Below are 6,856 nucleotides of genomic sequence, written 5' to 3'. Positions count from 1 at the left end.
TCAAAAGAATGAACATCACCGGATATAGATCAAATATCATAACATCACTTTGTCATGGACACGCAAATGAAATCACTTTATTCTTCACACATGAGTTAACCTTTTTGAATTCCCAAGAAAATCNAATATGAAAGATAACACTCAAGTCAAAATGTATCTATTTCTCTCCAAATTTCTCAAGTGTTTTTGGCTTGTATTTACACTCAAAATACCCATGTAATTAGGTAACCTTGGTATTTAGCAAGACTCTAACATTCACACACTTCAGAAAACATGCCATTATTGATCATGAGGACTTTTTAAAGGTTATATTGGGGCCAAGACAAAGGTAGGAAATTTTCTTTGGAAATTTTTCCTTCCTTTTTTTTATTTTGTGGTGAGACACTTACCCACACACTTATTCATTACTTACTTATAACACAATCCATTACTCCTTCTTCTTTCCTCAGGTGAGGAACATATGATTCTCCTTCATTTTTTTCATTTGGCAATTACTGGAAACAAGAAAAATATTCTTAAGGCTCAAAGGGGTTTCCAATGGATTAATGTTAAGGTAAGTTTATTTGGCCAAGTAGCCAAAACAAGAAATGCCTCAATCATATCAAATCATGCATATTCACCTTAGTTGCACAACACAAAATCAAGCTAAATATTAGAGTATCATCAAAACATAGGAAAATCACTCAAGAAAAATAGGTATGGCACATGTGGTCCATCCTTATCATTAGGCTTAAAACACACATGGTTCAAATTTCTTTCACAAAAGATTTAATTAGGAAATTCCCAAGTCAACTCAATCAGCAAATCATAAAAGTAATTCATTCATATCAACATGATTCTTTTTTTATATATGATCATCCAGTTACGGATTCAGACTCTCAAATCCATTGCAAATCTTTATTAAAGAAAGAAAGGAAGAAAAGAAAAAAAAACAAAAATAGGGAACAAATCAAATTATTTCCCCACACCCCCACACTTAAACTATGCATATTGCTCAATGTATGCCTTATATATAGAATGCACAGAAAAAGTATGAGGGAACTTACCTCCTTCANGGTGGAAGGAATGCTAGTAGGACTTCATCAGAAAAGTCATCTTGGATTGGAATATTATCTTTTCCTTTTTCAATCCTACTAAGATGGTCAACTACTAAATTGTGTGCCCCACTTCTGTCTTGAATAGGAGACAACTTGTCCTTCTCGTCCTTGACCATTGTGATTCCATCTTTCTTGGGAACCACATGTATAAGGCCCACCCAAATGCTGCCAGAATTGTTGTATATAATACCTATTTGTAGCAGCTTGGTGTCCTTTTTCTTTACAACCCCATCAGTTGAGGATTTAGTCTTCCTTGAGGTTGTCTCACTGGTTTAGCATCACTTGATAAGTCAATACAAAACAAAGAATGATCTTTAATCGGATGCTTCCTAGATTCCAACACGTTGAAGCGCACTTTCTCGTCTCCTATCTCCATTGTCAATGATCCTGCATGCACATCCATCTTGGTTTGTGCTGTCATCATGAAGGGTCTTCCCAAGATAATAGTTGTTGGACTGATTCCATCATCATCCTTCATGTCCAAAATATAGAATCTGCAGGAAAAATTAACTTGCGTACTTGGACAAGCACGTCCTCAAGCACACCTGCAGGGTTAACTGTGCTAAGGTTGGCCAGTTGAATGACCACACCAGTAGTCTTAAGAGGTCCCAAAGATAGAGAAGTAAACACTGATAAATGCATTACATTAATGGAAGCCCCTAAATCTAGCATGGCATTGTCAAGCATTGAATTTCCAATAACACAAGGAATAGAAATCATACCTAGATCCTTACATTTTCGCGGTATTTCAATATTTTTCTTAATCAAGCTTGACACATTTCTTCCTAAATTCACAACCTCATTATCCCTAAAACGCCTTCTATTTGTGCAAATTTCTTTCAAAAACTTGGCATATTTAGGGATTTGCTTAACAACATTTAGCAAGGGAATGTTGATCTCCACCTTTTTGAAAATATTCAAGATCTCTTAGTCTAATTCCTCCATTTTTTTTTCTCGGCTTCAACCTATTGGGATATGGAGGTGGTGGAGAATAAGATGAAGAATAATTTTTAGAAGAAGAAGAGTTAGAGGATACTGACCTGGATTTCTTAGTGGTAGTCTCAGGTGATGGTTCATTTAGTCCTCCATTGTCATCAATTTGTGCTTCTTCTTTCTCCTTATCTTCATCATCTTGGGCTCCTTCAGGGCCTTGTACTTGCTTACCTGTTCTTAAAGTAATAGCACTTACATTTTGCGGGTTGATCACTTATGAGTCGATATTTTATTGATTTCACTTAGCTTATTGTACCGAATTTAATCAGGGAATTGTGTTTATTTGTCCGTTCTTAAAGTAATAGCACTTACATTTTGCGGGTTGGTCACTGATGAGTCGATATTTTATTGATTTCACTTAGCTTATTGTACCGAATTTAATCAGGGAATTGTGTTTATTTGTCCGGTATTTTTTCGTTTTTCCTAATTATGCTTAATTTGATCGGAAATTCTAATTTTAATTAATTTGAATTTTCTGAGCTAATTATTTGCATTATTATTTTCAGAGAAAATTTTGGACAAACAATTTGGAGCATTAGGGTGAAGACAAATTAAGTCAAGACTCTTATTTCAGACATTTTAAATTTTAGTTATCTTGTAATTTACTAGTTTAGGATTTTTAGACAAACTTTTACATTGTGGGCCAATGTTGACAAATTTCATGATGGACCCAAACTTTGAGAGACACTTGGCACCAAACCCTAGAGTTTTAGGGTGGACCCCACCCTAATTTTTGGTGACACATGGCCTTGCTTTAAGCTAGCAGCCGTCACCCATTTTGGAAGGGGGGAACTCTCGGATATTCATTCTGCAAGGGGGCTGAACGAGTTTTGCAATGTAGACACCAGAAGATTATTCGGTTTCTTTCTTTAGCTTCATGCTTTAACCAAAGTTTATTTTCTAATATATTTGGTGAAGTTATAATTTACATTGAGTTTTGGTGAGTGAAGTCACGACTTTTGGGAATTTTGGGTGCAAAAGGGTGGAACGTTTTTTTGGTTCTAGCTGCACACGCTGACGACATTTGGTGAAATGAGCAGCTGCCACACGATTATGTTTTAGCTTTCTCGAACGTTGCTTTATGCATTTGGTGAGGACACGCTTATTGCTTTTGCGTTTTGTGATTTACTAGAGCTGCACGGTGCCACACTTGAATTTCTTTGCATTTCTCATTTAAGAACAAGTTGATTTCACTTGGAAAGTGATGTGATGGTGACGGCTACAATGGGATGAAAAGGGAGCAACGATTACTGCTGCAAGGAGGCACATGCTATGCATTTTATTTTATAGACAAATTATTTTGGAGAAGAAACGGTGATTGATGGCTTGGCAGGAGCATGTGGTGACGGTTGGAAGAAGTTGTGGACGGTGATTTAATCTTGGAGCTGCATTTGGTGATTGATTTCGGAGATTCATTCCATTTTGGATTTAGCAATTTTATATTGGAAGAAGTGGCGCTGCATTGAGGGACATTCAACATAGGAATTTGTTTTCTTCAACTCAGGTAACGTCTAGCGGAATGAAAAATGGAGAAAGCGGATTCAGCACCCTGGGAAGTTGTCACATCTCATGTTTGGAATATTTTTCCTTGAATGAAAAATGGCACACACTGATTTAATTTTATGCATTCACGGTCCAGGTCCAGCGCTGCACCACTTCTTGTCAAATATTATAGTTACTTTTTCCTTTATTTCCTTGAAAAGTGAAGCATGGTTCTTTACCAATTTCTTTTGCATAATGTCACGGCCAGTTGTAGGAAAAGCATGTGGCATTCTATTTGATTTAGAAATCACATTTTCTTTATTAGAATGAATTATGGTTCAAGTAGCTCACGCATTTAATTTTTATTTTTAGTGTTAATGTATTTTCTGAGTCATTTCCGTAATGAATTACTTTTAATGTTTAGCTTACTCGTTGCATTTTAATAGTTTCAATTGTGTCTGGATATTTATCTATTGCATTGTTCAGTTTACTTTTTCAGTTCATTATGTTGTCCGTTATGTTAGGTTTATTGTTTCCATTCACCATGATGTCTGTTATGGTCGGTAGTGATAATTTAATTTTGATGTTAGCTTAGGTTAGTTGGTTGGTCATTAGCGATATTATACTGTTTCCTTGAGATTTCTGGACTGTAATTGTGTTTGCCACTCTGACTTGGTTAATGTGAAATCTGTATTTACACTTGCAATTGGGTATACACTTAGTTGCCCAGTTGGTGTTGAGTCTTCTCTTAGTTGATGAAACTGCATGGTGTAAATTGGATTTGATGTTAACATTGCATTCACTTAGTTCACTTTTATGAAAACATGATTAGCCTTCACTTAGTTGGTTAATTGTGTTGGATTAGAGGTTCGAGTCGTTGCTTTATTTTGTTGATCTATGATAGGAAGTATTGTAATTAAGTTAATAACCAACTGTTTTTTTTTTTTATTCTGTCTTTGAAACCGTTTTTAGATTTGTGTTTAATTATCAGTTTGCTTCCGTGTTTGATTTACTTCATCCGCATTCACAATCCTTTCACAAACCCCCCCCCAACCCCCCACTACGTGTTAGACCTAATTCTCGAACCACATTTGGTCCTTGAGAGACGACCTAAGAGTCATTCCCTAGCTATACTACATTTCTTATATGCAATCAAATTTGTATAGGCCGCGACAACCCATCAATCACTGTTTGTGCAGGCAGCTTATTTGACTCCTTAGTCTCTAACTTTTCCACCTTCTGAGTCAAATCTACAATTGATTTCTTGATCTCTGAATTTTGCTCAAGCATTATTTTCATGAAATCTTGCAGTGACATTTTTGGCTGAGGTTGATGCCTTTGTTGAGGTGGAACATAAGGTTGCCAGTTCTGCTGATACATATTTGAGGATGAATAATGATAATTCTGGTATGGTCTGTTTCCTCCAAACATGTTTGTAGTAAAAGCTTGAGATGGGTTTTCTACAGTAGTTTCCATCAAGCTTGGACATTCATCAGTGTAGTGATTAGTTGAAATACAAATTCCACACTTCTTAGCAATTTGTGGAGTGGAGGTTTTAAACAAACTTGCAATCTTGTTGAGTTTGCTTTCTAAATTATTCAATCTTTCATCTATCCGCCTTCCATCAACTACACCGTTTTAAATTTCATGCAATCCTTTCAACAAAGTCACTAAATTTTCTCTTGTTCCATATTGCTTATTGTCTACAGCCTTTCGTTCTATTAGATCTATCCCATCTTCTAGTGACCTGTCTAAGAAAGATCCTCCGCTTGCAGCATCTGCCCATGACCTATCAATTGGACTCAATCCTTCATAAAAGCTTAGAATGAAGTCTTCCATTTTGAGCTGAGGGCATGAAGCACAAAGTTTCTTGAATCTTTCCTAATATTCACTGAGATTCTCCCTATCTCTCTGTCTTATATCTTGAATTTCTCTCTAGATCCTTGAAGAGTAAAAGGAAAAGCTCTCATCTTCAGGCTTTCTATTGTGATCCTGGGAGATCTGAAATTTTCGCACAACATGTGGAATTGTCTCAAGTGCTTGTGTGGGTTCTCCCTTGATAACCCATTGAACTTTGGTAAGGAAGTTAGTAGGTCAGGTTTCAACTCCCACTCCTCATCAGGGTATTGAATGTTACTTTGGGTAACTGTATTNTGGGAGGTGGCTAGCTGTCTAATGGTTCTCTGTGCCATTCTGTTTGGGTTAGGATCAGATAAGGGATTGAATGGTATGTTTGTGACTGGAGATGATGAAAGTGGTATGGCTTCAAATGTAGGAAGTGTTCCCTCAGTAGAACACACAAGTTTCAAATTTCTCCGCACCTCACGCAAACTCCTTTCAACTTCCTGGTTTATTTGATAGAATTCTCCCGAGTTAGCTCTGGTCATGCACTAAGTAGTCTGCTTGAAACTATTTCTCTGTTTTTGATTTCTTTTATTTTTTTTCCTTTGTCCTTGCTTTAGAGAAAGACTTCAAATGAGAGAATAGAGAGATTTGTTTGGGTCCACTCCCAAGAAAGAGAGGTGCGTCACAATGGACAACTTCAGTACCAAGTCTTTCCTAGCCAGAGTATATTCAAACTAGCCTCAAGTATTTCTCAAGAGAAATTCTTAATTTAAGCAAGAACAAAGATTTTGCTAACAAAAATAACTAAAAGCTACAAAATAACTCAAACTAAATTAAATGCATATGTGTTAGGGAAAAAAATAAAAATAAATGAAAATTAAAATGAGAATCAAAATATTCAAATTACTAACCGTAGTTCCCCGACAACGGCACCAAATTTGATAAGCTATCGTTGAAGCTATCAAATTAATACTACTTTTCAAGGCAACTTCAATATTGCCAAGTAGTATTAAAGAAAGTAGATAAGGCTAAAGTAACCCTAAGTCATCTCCCAACGAACACGGAATTGCTTTCGAATATCTGACTCTTATGAATGCAATGCAATGCTTATGAGTAATGAGTAAAAGTGAGAATGTTTAAAGAATGTTGTAGATCAAAAAGAAAACTTAAAAATAATTATGAAGAAATAGGTTATTCCATTGCTTTTCCAAAATAGATTCATCATTGATTATTCACAAATCATTGTTTAATTGATTATTGTTTTAAGTTTCAAATTAATTAAAGTACATTNTNAATTNATTTGAGGGCGATCATGCAGTTAATCAAAGTACATTCTCAATCAAATGCAAGACCTTTCTAGATTATTCACAATAAATTCAACCAAAGTACATTCTCAATCAATTTTATTGTGTTTAATCATGTCTATTCTTAAATCTCTT

This window comes from Vigna radiata, chromosome 9 (assembly GCF_000741045.1).
Source record: "Vigna radiata var. radiata cultivar VC1973A chromosome 9, Vradiata_ver6, whole genome shotgun sequence".
Lineage (NCBI taxonomy): Eukaryota > Viridiplantae > Streptophyta > Magnoliopsida > Fabales > Fabaceae > Vigna > Vigna radiata.
The sequence above is the reverse complement of the archived record's forward strand: the minus strand, read 5'-3'. Positions refer to the sequence as shown.